The sequence below is a fragment of the Ochotona princeps genome, chromosome 1 (genome assembly GCF_030435755.1).
Source record: "Ochotona princeps isolate mOchPri1 chromosome 1, mOchPri1.hap1, whole genome shotgun sequence".
NCBI lineage: Eukaryota > Metazoa > Chordata > Mammalia > Lagomorpha > Ochotonidae > Ochotona > Ochotona princeps.
Genome location: NC_080832.1, coordinates 85,235,396 through 85,247,692, shown reverse-complemented (window position 1 = coordinate 85,247,692; position 12,297 = coordinate 85,235,396). Strand labels below are relative to the sequence as shown.

At 42.0% G+C, this 12,297-nt stretch overlaps 1 protein-coding gene across 1 annotated transcript in view; it reads right to left on the bottom strand.

The window, feature by feature from the left end:
* Nucleotides 1–12,297, bottom strand: part of B3GAT2 (beta-1,3-glucuronyltransferase 2) — a 97,557-nt gene that overhangs the window by 45,567 nt on the left and 39,693 nt on the right. The window lies entirely within an intron of this gene.

The window sequence follows — 12,297 nt, the reverse complement described above, 5'->3', positions numbered from 1 at the left end:
TTTTTTCTTTTAAAGATGTATTCTATTTCTTTAAAAGGTAGAGTTACACAGAGAGAGGAAAAGACAGAACTTTCATCCACTGGCTGACACTCCAAATGGCTGCAACACCTGGACCTCAGCTGGTTCGAAGCCAGGAGCGTTTTCCAGGTCTTCCAAGTGGGTGCAAGAGCCCAAGCACCTGGGCCATCATTCACTGCCTTCCCATGAGCATTATCAGGGAGCTGCATTGGAAGCAGAGCACCCAGGACTCAAGCCAGCACCCATCAGGATGCCAGCACTGCAGGCAGCAGCTTTCACTGCTGTGCCACAATGCCATTTTCATATGGCCGATTTTTCCGTAGAGGAGGGCCATGGAAGACAGGATTTTGTCCACACAATTCAGAATGGCCTAGAGTCGCAGGTAATGAGATGAAGCAAAGGCTCGCATATCTGTGCCAGCTTCGTGTTAGAAAAAGCAGGTTTTGTATACCCTGAATTTCTGAGAGCAGCTCATAGTGAACATTTGTTCCTGTTTTACTTTTCCAGTGGGTTGGGTACTACAGGTGAGGTGGTAACTATGTAAATGCAGATGATGCGGCAGAGTTATGTTTCAAAGAATCTTAAGTTTTTAAAAAGTTTGCCAAGGCGGTAGTTACAATGTTGGAAAGGCTCCAGATGCCCCGCTGGCTATGTGCTGTTCTGAGATTCACTGCAGAAGGCTTCATCACAGAATTAGGCACACGACCGCTATCCTGCACGGAGGGCGCCAGACATTTCAAAGGAAAATAGCACAGCTATTTACAGAGCTTCGGCATTCACCTCTGGGACCTCTCCTTTGTTCCATGGCCTTTCCACTCAATCTATGCTCTTCAAGGATGCCTTGGCAGCTACTTTCTTTTTGGAGAGGAAGAAAAATGTAGCAAAGACTGTGACTAGTAGAAATGAAACTATCTACATATTACTAAAAGATTCTCAGTCTTTAAAAGCCTTGTTACTTTCAAAATGCAGAATAGTGTTGACTATTCTGTATATTCTGTATTCAGGCATAACTTCAGCAGCTGGAGTAATGCAATGGGTGGTAAGATACAGAGAAAGCAACTTAGTTACAATATCATATATGGTCTAGCACTCAAAAGCTCCCTGTTCCCATTTACTTAACAGCAGTATTGTAATGTTGCACTGGACAGACAGAGCTAACAATGCTAACCAATCAAACGGAAATCCACAGTAATCTCCAGAGACACAATGCCTACACACAGGTAACACACAGTGCGCCCTGTGCCCCTCCAGGGCCGCTGCTGCTTGTTTCATCGTCACCTGCCCCAGGAAGTAGAGAGGCAGGTAACCGCTGTGCGTGCCCTGCCCAGTGACCCACACGAACAACCAGCTGTTGTTCCTCTGGCCCACTTTCCCTTTCACTGCTTTAAGCTGTGCCCTCTTAGTCTCTCCACAGGAGATGACTAACAGCCAGCTTCAGGGACTGAACACTTCAGAGCATCACGTGCCAGGCACTCATCAGAACACACTTAGAGAAAGGCAGAACAAGTTAAATAAATGCCGTTAGCTTCCCTGAAGACATGCAGCTGGTCACAATATCATCTTACCTTTTCCCAAAGAAAGAGGAATAGTTTTTGATCTTCTAAAATTTAAAATGCTATAGGCAACCTCAAGGAGTAGAATTATAACAAGGAATGTGATACTCCAAATTCTGCTTTTTAAACTTCTGATTTCATAGGAATAACAAAACCCAGCACTTCCAGCAGGCTCAACAAACTAAAGACACAAAGGAAAAGTAGAACAAATAATGGAGAAGATGTGGATGCAAAGGCCATGACTGGGAACAATCTCATTGCTCACAAACATCCACTACGTTCCACTGAATTACATTTATATGATCCAACTGACCCACAACTTCTCCTTGGAACAGCTTGAAAATAACCATCATGTTTGTTCTTTTTCTTCCTCTTGCACCTGCTTCTTAATGATTTTGCCACCCATTTTCGTCCATGCTTGTTACTCAGATCATTGCTATTCTTTCCACACAGTGTCCTTCATATAACTTTCTATTGTCCTGTTTTTGAAATTTACAGAGTGCCATTTCCACCAAGTCACTTTTGAGGCACATAAGCAAATTATTTTCAACAGTAAAAGTTTCCAGAAAGCAGAAAAGTTTTTAATGTGACATTCTCAATCCTTCTCCAATCTCGCTGGGTAGAAGACTGACTTTCACATTTCTTCTTTTATTTTATTACTTTTGAATTTAGTTTGTACATTTTAACTATTAAGATAGCAAACCTTCAAAAAATTCAGTGTACTTAGCAATGTAATCCTGGCCCAGCACTTGCATTTAAGTACTTAACAGCTCATCTTTACCCAATACGTATCATGCACCTAATTTGTGTCCAAACTTATGCGAGGTCCTATGCAAACCAGGAAAGATCTTTATCTCAGGAAGCCAACATTCTGGGAAATAGAAAGCAAGAAAGCAACTTCAGAATGGTGAAGTTAGTTACTTTCTACATCGATAAATACTACAAAAAACCAGGTGGTGTTATGGGATCCTGTTGCCCAAACTATGCCCTGACGTGATTTGCTGGGTGCTTCTTTGAAGTTATTAGTGTGAACTAAGCCTGAGGCCTGTGTAGCACTGATCATTGTGGACAGGAAGACCAAAAAACTTACAGGAAGAAAAGCTGAAGGCCCCCAGGCCCTTGAGAGGATACTCTGTTGTATTAAACCTGCATCTGTGTTAAAAACATCCGTTTTGGAGTGTGGACTTTGGGAGTCAAGTTTTTACTAAAGGAAAGTTGGAGTAGAAATTCATAGACCAGCAAGCATGACATGAGGTGTGAATGTTCTATGCTATCAGAGATTCAACTTAGAGACATCAGTGTGTATCATATTTAGTTCATTTCGATAGATAGCATTATATACAGGTATATTTCTGATGCAAGCTAGACTCTGGCTAACAAATACACCTTATTTCTCTGGCTAAGAGTTCTGGATGTATGGGCTCTCCAGAGGCTATGATCATACCTGGCACACAGAGCCTGGCTCCAGTACCAAGTTCCAAAGGAATTAGACCTACTTGGACAAGTAGCTGGTGTCATCACTAGGCCAAAAAATACACACAATGAGTTTTCAGTATCCTGGAGAGTCAGAAAGTGAAGAAATGCTACATAAAAAAGCAACAAACAGAATAAACTCTCATATTGAAGGCAATGTGTAAATATGCTCATATAATTGCACTGAAAGGGTGCTCACAGACTAAAGCTGGAAATATTTGAACAATAAAATAGTTTCAGAATGAAGCCCAAAGTTTACAACAAACACACATGAGTTGATATGGATACTGACAAATGAATTGAGTAAATAAAAAATGAGAACTGAGAATCAAGATGGCAGAATAGGGTAAGGACACATTTCAATGGATGGAGAAACATTAACCAGTGTGAAGCAGAGAGGGCACATTCCAGGCAACAGGAGAGAACAGAATGACAGCAGAGAAGTACCTGGACACTGATAGTCATGGGGAAGCAGTGGACACAACAGTGTGGTAGTGCAGTGACTCATATCACAATGGCATTCAGCAAGAAGCTATTTGAATTGCACCAAAAGCCAGAATTCCACCAGCAACAAGGTGAAAAGGGGAATTCACTGGAGCTCAGGAGGTGACCCAGACAAAGAACTGCCCGTCCTGCTGCTCTTTTTGATTTGACCAGGAGTAGAGACAGTAGCATATGCCCAGCTGGGCAGTAAGGGAACAGGGTAGATTTAACAGCCCAGTCTACACAACAACGCTGAATCAGGCACCATGTTGTGTAGCGAGGCAAAGGCTTTGGGACAGGACCCTGCATGCACTGAGCTGGGAGGGAACTCATTTCTGGCCCAGTGAACTGCAACAACATGGCATCCTACAAGTTACAGCCAAGACAGGTCCGAGTAGCACCCAGACCTGACACCCAGCAGCTCAAGAACTCTATTAGGGGCACATTAGGCACCGTTTTGTACAGTGGAGCATAGGCTTTAAGACAGCAGGGACAATAATGAGCTGTGCATGCAATGAGCTGGGAGCAAACTCACTGAGCTCAGTGCATTACACTGGTCCCACAGGAAAAATAATACTGGCTTTGGCAAGTACAAGTTAAAATAGGTTCGTATGGCCCTCAGACCTAACAGCCAACAGGTTCCATCAAAAACAGCACCACCACTAACCTGGTTATATAGGATACCTGGTGTCTCTCTAATCCTGGGAACTGCTCAAACAGCAAGGAGGAGAAAGGTTGTACAGACAACGGTGTAACCTAAGCACAGTATTACAGCAGGTGGAGAGTGGTGAGCCAGGAGGTGGGGCTATGCAGACCATGGTGGAAATCTAACATAAGATCCCAGACCTGGAACTCGCTGGAGGGAGTGGCACAAGTGAATGCAAACAAACAGCTGTGTACCTACTGCAATTACTAAAGTTGAACTGCAGACCTGTGGGTGACACAGCTTAGAAACCTGCCTGCCTCAAGGAGGAGACTCTGATAACCAGAAGTGCAATGACCAAGAGCAAAAGAAGAGACAAAGGCACAATGAATGTTACTGAAGACTCCCCTGCAAAGGAGCAAAATCCTTTGTCAACCTCAGAGTTAACATCAGAGAAAGACATTGAGAAAATGGGGGATACAGAATTCAAAACACCTGTTATAAAACTTTTTATCAACAATGAGACACACATAAAGCAGGCATTCAAAGAATTTAAGGAATATGTCATACTGGAAAAGATTCAAATGAAAGCTGATATATCAGAAATGAAGAATATAATGGAGCAACTTAAAAGTACAGTGGAGAGTCTCCAAAATAGAATGAATGAAGCAGAAGAAAGAATCTCAGAATTGGAAGATATTTCCTATCACCAGGGTGAAACAAAGAAACAAAGAAAACACTGAAAGCAGAGCTGTATCAAGCAAAAAAAAAATGTATTCAAGAATTGAAAGACAGTATTAAAAGGCCAAATGTAAGGGTTAGAGGAGTCCCAGAAGGTGCAGAAAGAGAAGCTGGTTTTAAAAACGCATTTTAAAATGTATTTAGTGAAATAAGAAAAAATTTCCCTAACCTGGAGAAATAATTGGGAAACAATATCAGGAGGGGCACAGAACTCCCAACAGGGTTGACCAAAAGTGATCTTCACCAAGACACATGATAATCAAGCTCTCTTCACCAAGACACAAGGAAAAGTTCCTTAAATGTGCACATGAAAAAAATCAATTGACAATATAAAGGAATGCCAACTAAACTCACACACAGGAGACCTCTCACGTGAAACTCCACAGGCCAGAAGAGAATGGAGAGACATATTCCAGATTCTAAAAGCTAAAATTTGTTGGCCCAGGATAACATACCAAGCAAAGTTTTCCTTTGTCTTTGAAAATGAAACAAAATTCTTCTACAGTAAAGAAAAGTCAAAAGAATTTGCCTCTTCCAAACCTGCCCTACAAAGGATACTTCAATATGTTCTCTTGACAGAGAAGAGGAATAGCACCAACCAAAACCAAAGGCAAATGTGAAGAACATCCCAGTAAAAAAAACAACAGAAGACTAAATCAGTGAACAACCTATTGCTAAAAGGACAGGACCAAATTACCACCTATTTTTATTAACCCTGAATGTAATGCATTAAACTCAATCAAACTCCATTTATTTTTTGCCTACAGGAGACATATCTCACCAACAATGATCAGTAAAAACTATCTCATGAATTTTATTTAGTTTCATCTCTTCAAAACTCTCATGAAGTTCATCACTGACTCAGATCATACAGTAGCATAATTTTCTTCAAGAAAGCTATAGATTTTCTTTTTTGATTCTTTTTTTAATTATTAATTACATTGCATTATGTGACACAGTTTTATAGGTCCTGAGATTCCCCCAACCCCTCCCTAAACCCTACCCCTCCATGGTGGATTCCTCCACCTTGTTGCATAACCACAGTTCAAGTTCACTTGAGATTCTTTCATTGCAAGCATATACCAAGCATAGAGTCCAGCATCTTATTGTCCAGATAAGTTCAACGGCTTGTTGGGGAGACCATCTCTGGTCTGAAGGTAGAGCTGGCAGAGTATCATTCTGATCAATTAAAAGCCCCAACATAACATCAGCAAAAACTTATAAGGTTATGGAATTAATTGACATAGTATTGAGTAACCAATATGTTAAAAAATTAGTCATTCAGTAGTATGTTATTTAACCTCATGTTTTTTTAAGCTTTTTTTCTTCTTCTTGATTTTGTTTTATGGCTTTTCATTTAAGGGGATGTATAGTAATTGTGTAATGGAGACTATCCTATCCAGATGTAAGAATACAATGCAGTATGCAGCTCTACTTCCAGACCAAAGATGGACTCCCAATGAAACTGTTTACTATATCTTCACAATAGGATGCTGGACTCTTTGCCATTGTCCATGCCCACAATGATGGATATATGACTGTTTATGAAGGACTATACTATAGTAATAATATAACGGAACTCAGTAGCAGGGAGTGCATTTAGGTAGGGGACCAGGTAAATTTTAGGGCCTATGGAACTGTATCATAAAATGATAATAGTAATAAGAAGGAAATGAAGAACGGGCAATTTTTCCAAGCCAAAGATTTCCAAATAAGTTACACAGTTATTTGGGCTTCCCACAGAGTAGTGGAGCACCACTCCCCATCCTGCAGGTGTGGGCTCCCCAATGTAATTTCCTTTAAGAGCACAGCATGGGATACTGGAAATGGGGGATTAACTTCACAATGAAGAAATACTGTATATTCTCTGTTCAATGAGCAAGGATATTATTAACAGTGGTAAGTGAGGTTGACAGTATGTATCCTTGTTATGATATACTGTGACAGACACATTAACTCTGTGATTTTACATTTTAAAAGCATTCAAAGATTCTTGGAGAAATGGCTGACTCTAAGACTGGGATGGGAAATGCGCAAGATGAAGCTAGAGGAATCTGCAGTAGGAGAAACAGAAAGTAATAGAAGCCCTGTACAAACCCACTTAGAGTGTGCAAAGCGACAGAGACATCTGAAATGGCCCCCAGTGGTCAAAGCTGGAACAATCTGAGAAAATGCTGACAATATGCACTCCACATTATTTTGTGAAAACAAATGTCACTTGACCTTGCTAAAAAAAATTACCACATTTCCAATCATGAGAAAATGACAAACAAACTCCATTTGAGGAGCATCCTAAATATTTCTTAAAATTGCCCAAGTCATCAAATACAGAGAAAATTTGAGAACTTTTCACAGTTAAGGGGAGCTTAATTGGACAGAGACTAAACATAACTGAGAGCCCTGGATGGCTTCTGAATCAGAAAGAGCACTGAGTAAAAACCAAGAACACATGAATGAATAACAGGATTCAGCCAATATCAGCCAATTAATTGCATTGTGTGTTGCCAGTAGGGTGGTGTGGGAAGTTAAGCTGCCGTCTGTAACATTAGCATCCCATAGGAGTGTTGGGTCAAGTCCCAGCTGCTCTACTTCTGACCCTGTGTCCTGCTAATGTGACTGGGAACACTGTGGAAGATGTTCAAATGCTTGGGCCCCTGCCACTCACACGGGAGAGCCTGATGCAGTTCCAGCCTACTGGTTCTTGCCCAGCTGCTGCAGCTCTCTGGGAAGTGAACCCGTAGAGAGCTGAGCTATCTCTGTACCATTCACATTTAAAGCAGCAACAACAGAGGAAATTTGGCAAGGGGAAAGAGTATGTAGCATATCTCCAGTACCTTCTCAGTATTTCTTTAAACCTAAAACTTGGCTAAAAATAACGCCTATTGTAGAAAAAAAATTCCGTTTTAAAAGTACCTATGGCAGTGGGTCCCCATCCATCCACCTGTGTCAAGTGCATAGCAGACTTACTCTTTGGCCTTGGATCAGTTTTCTACTCCTGTTCCACACTTCTCTTTATCGTGCCAATGAGAGGTTGAAGGGGAAGCCTATAGCCTTAAGTGGCTCTACAGGAATGTTTGGCTTGGCATGCACAGAGCTTTGGCATTTTAAATTGAGACCTATTACAATCCAAACATTTCTGGCCCTTCTGAAAATCTGGCAGGCTGGGCTAGCAGTCCATCATGGCAGCCATGGGGTAAGGGTTCAGTTCCTCCGGAGCAGCACTGGCTCTTCCTGCTGGCCATAGTCAGCCTTCCCTCTCCCTCCAGATCCCTATCACATCCCAGATGCTGAGTCTGCAGCCTAATCACCTTTCATTCATAGCTCCAGCTGTCATGGCAGATGATTTTCCAAGTGGAAAACTAAAAAATGGACCAAATAAATCACACATGTCCAGTGCACTGGATGGTTAATTGTTTTATGTGGAAATTAGGAATGTTCTTACATATTTAATATACAAAGAACATATGTGAAAATAAGGGCTTGGTGCAGTAGCCTAGTGGCCGGGATCCCATATAGGCACGGTACATGTCCTGGCAGCCCAGCTTCCCATTCAACTCCTTGCTTGTGGCCTGGGAAAACAGTCGAGGATGGACCTTCACATGTGTGGGGGACCCTGCACACACATGGGAGACCCAGAAGAGGCTTCTGGCTCCTGGCTCTAGCCAGGAGTGGCCACTTGGGGAGTGAATCATTGGATGGAAGATCTTCCTCTCTATCTCCTCCTCTCTATATAGCCTACCTTTCAAACAAAAATAAATATAAGAATGGAAATTATGTACCATTTTTAAAAACATGCATTTTGTATGAACTTTTTAGGACCCTTTGTATGCATGGATTTTATAAATTTTTGCATCAAAATAAACACAGTTCCAACTACATTTTCTATAAACTTCTTGACATACCCTCATGAATGCCTCTATGGATATAAGAAGCAGATATCATTTGTGGTGGTGCCTTAGATGAAAAGTTTCCACCTAAATCGTTTTAAGAGAAGCCCTAACTTCTAAGGAGATTAAATAGCCAGATGCAGGTGTGTGTGTGACTTTGAACTTACCACAGTTAAATCCAGGAGCCCCTTACGTTTTTATTTTCTTCTTGGTTTCTAGAAAAGCAGCAACTGCTGCAGGGAAGAATCCAAGTTTCAGTGTGTAATCATGTTCTACAGCTTATATGGCAATACTGGGGCAGAACAAGAGAGCATGTTCCTGCAGTGCACTTGAGCTGCCCCTCTGTCCTGCCACCAACAGCCTTCTAGCAAGGCCAAGTAAGCTTTGTCTACCCCACTAACCTTATATGGAACTGTGTAACAGTAAAATTTGGCATTTTTCAAATTATGCTATTTAATTGTCAATAACCATGTTAACCTTCATTTGGAAATCAATAAAGAAAAACTTGGTATCAAGTTAAAGTATACTCAAGTCTGCAAAAGACATTTGTAAAAATGTTATCTGGCATATTTCAATATTCTAAGCTGTTGCCTATTCTAAACTTTAATTCTTGGCTACACAGACACCTAAATGTTCCAAGGGCCTGGAGTTCCATTATGGAGGAGAGAAGGTTACTCACTCCGTGGCAGTGTGTTCAATATATACCACCATATAGTTCCCTTGGTGTGGGGGTTGGGAGCTCTCAGCAGTATCCAATGACTGGTCTAACTAGTTCAGTAGCCTTTAATTCATTATTTCAAAAGTCAGATATACAGAGAGGAGAGAGAGAGAGCAAGATCTTCTGTATAACGATTCACTCCCCAAGCAGTCGCAACAGCCAGAGTTGCGCCTATTCAAAGTCAAGAGCCCGGAGCCTCTTCCAGGTCTCACATGTGTTTGTAGGGTCCCAAGGCCTCGGGCCGTCCTCAACTGCCTTCCCAGGCCCCAAGAAGAGAGCTGGATGGGAAGCGGGGCCACTGCGATTCGAACCAGTACCCATACGGGATCCTGGCACAGGCGAAGTGAGGACTTATAGCCACTAGGCTACGGTGCTGGGCCCTCAGTAGCCTTTTTTTTTTTTTTTAATGATCTAGCTTTATTTGAAGGCAGATTTACAGAGTGGAGGAGATATGGAGTGATAACAATCTTTCATCCACTAGTTCACTCCCCAAAAGGCCACAGATAACAGAGCTGAGCTAATACAAATCCAGGAGCCAGGAGCTACTTCCAGGTCTTCCATGTGGGTGCAGGGTCCTAAGGCTTTGGGGCCCTTCCCAGCTGTTTTCCCAGGGCAAAAACAGGCAGCTGAATCTGAAGTGGAGCAGCTGGGACACAACCTGGTGCGAATATGGTATGGTGGTGCTTGTAGGTGGAAAACTGGCACGTTGCGTCACTGTGCCAACCCTAGCTCAGTAGCCTATTTCATGTAACAGGCAAACCCTGATACAAAAAGATATGTCTCAAAAGAGACATAAACGAACATTTGAAGGAATAATGTCTTTCCTTTAACAATTTTGATGTAGTCTTATGTCTGCTGCTGTGGTGGTGGTATCAGGGGAGTGGGTATTGGGAGGAGGGAGAGGAAGATTGAGTGGGGATAAGTACTAGATGTCCAGCTGATTTTCATCACTATGGAAGATGCAGAGTTTGTAACAAGAACCATCATCTCGTCCACACTTGGCCTATTCCCCCAAGTGAATATTGAACCATAGACTTCTACTCTAGTTTATGTTAGACTGTAATTACATGAGGAAATTTGAACTGCATCATATCCTTTCTAAAATTTTCCATATGAAAACCACCTGTTATCCTTTATTTTTTTTCCACCTGCTATTCTTTTCAGGGAGAATGGTGATGGGAGAGGTCCTTAAAGCACTCAGTTTTAAAAGTTTTTGTTATTCACCTAGTTCTAGCAGTAGGTGTCATATTCTGGCATACTGAAAAGATCTTACCTCCTTGTCAAGCTCCAAGCTCCCAGCATTCTCCTGCAACAATTTTCCAGAGAAGCATTCATCCAACTTTCCTCCCCAGGCAGTGAGAGGTGATCTCATTTCATAAAATTAAATGCAGTATTCTTTTCTTTCTTACCCTTCAAATTTGCCGTCTGCTTCCTCTAGAATCACTCTACCTCTGAATTTCTTAGTATTTGATTAGTATGCTTAGCACTTAATTAGCACCCAATCAGGATATAAGGCAGCTTAGAATCACAGAGGAAGGAAAATTGAACAGAAGTGACTGAAAAGTTAACACTTCGTCTATCCAGAGCAAGCATACTGAAACAACATCACAATAGCAAGAGCAAATATGCAATGCTAGGCATAAACTTACTGGGAATAGTGCAGGAGCCTCCTGAAGAACAATCGAAAACTTTATCAAGAAACTTAAAAGATATACACAAGTAAGGAGACCGGCTGTGGCAGATGATGTTGGCTGCCTATTCCCCATCTGCTCTTCCTGTTTCCTTAGTTTAGGTCAGAAGATGACCAGCTCTTGCTCAATATTATCAACGAGTTGAGGAGATAGAGACCCCTCCCAATGCCAGGGTGAAATTATGACTTGTCAATGGTTAGTTTGGGTAATGGAGGTTATCATCAGAGGAAGACGGTCTCAAGAAAGATTCTCTCTCTCTCAGGGAATGTTCTCTCCCTTAGCACAATGCCACATCTGATTGTGAGGGTTGGAATTACAGGGGCCTCTTCATAACCAAGAGGACAGCCAGGCTAAGATAAAGCTGATATTCTTGAGCAGGTGTTTGGCAAAGCAATTGAAATGCTACTTGAGTTCTCAGCAACCCATACTGGAGGGCCAGATTTCAAGTTATGGTCCTGCTTCCAATTCCCTCTTCCTGCCAATGCACACTCTGGGAGACAGCAGTGATGGCCCAAGTACTTGGGTTCCTGTCACATGGGAGAGTCGGGCAGAGTTGGAGGCTCCTGCGTCAGCCTAGCCTACACTAGCCCTTACTGTAGCAGACATTTGGGAAATAAAACAGTGGATGGCAGATTTCTCTGTGAAATAAAACTAAAAATACAAATTTAAAAACAGAAAGCTGACATTCTGGTGAGAGATGAACTGGAGAGACAGACTCTGAGAGCCTGGTGTCTCCTTGGAGTCACAGAGTCATGTCTACTACAGGAATGTGGCTCCTCACTCCTCTTTTTTCTAAGCTCACATGAGGGCTGCATGTTTTAGCATTGTTTGCAGTAGAACTGGGTCTAATGACAGACAACAGGTTTCTGGTGCACGGGATGAAGTGACATAAGGCAATTCCAAGTTCAGTCCTTAAAAACCACCAGTATTATTGACCAGCAGTCTTCCCACAGAAGGATGGATGACTTTAGAAGTAATGATTTGCAGGTGGTACAAACACAAGACAGAAGCACTAGATATCTGCGACATGAACTTGGCCGAGGAGAGTCATCAACCCCAGCAATCCGTATAGGACCAAGCAGTAAGCCGA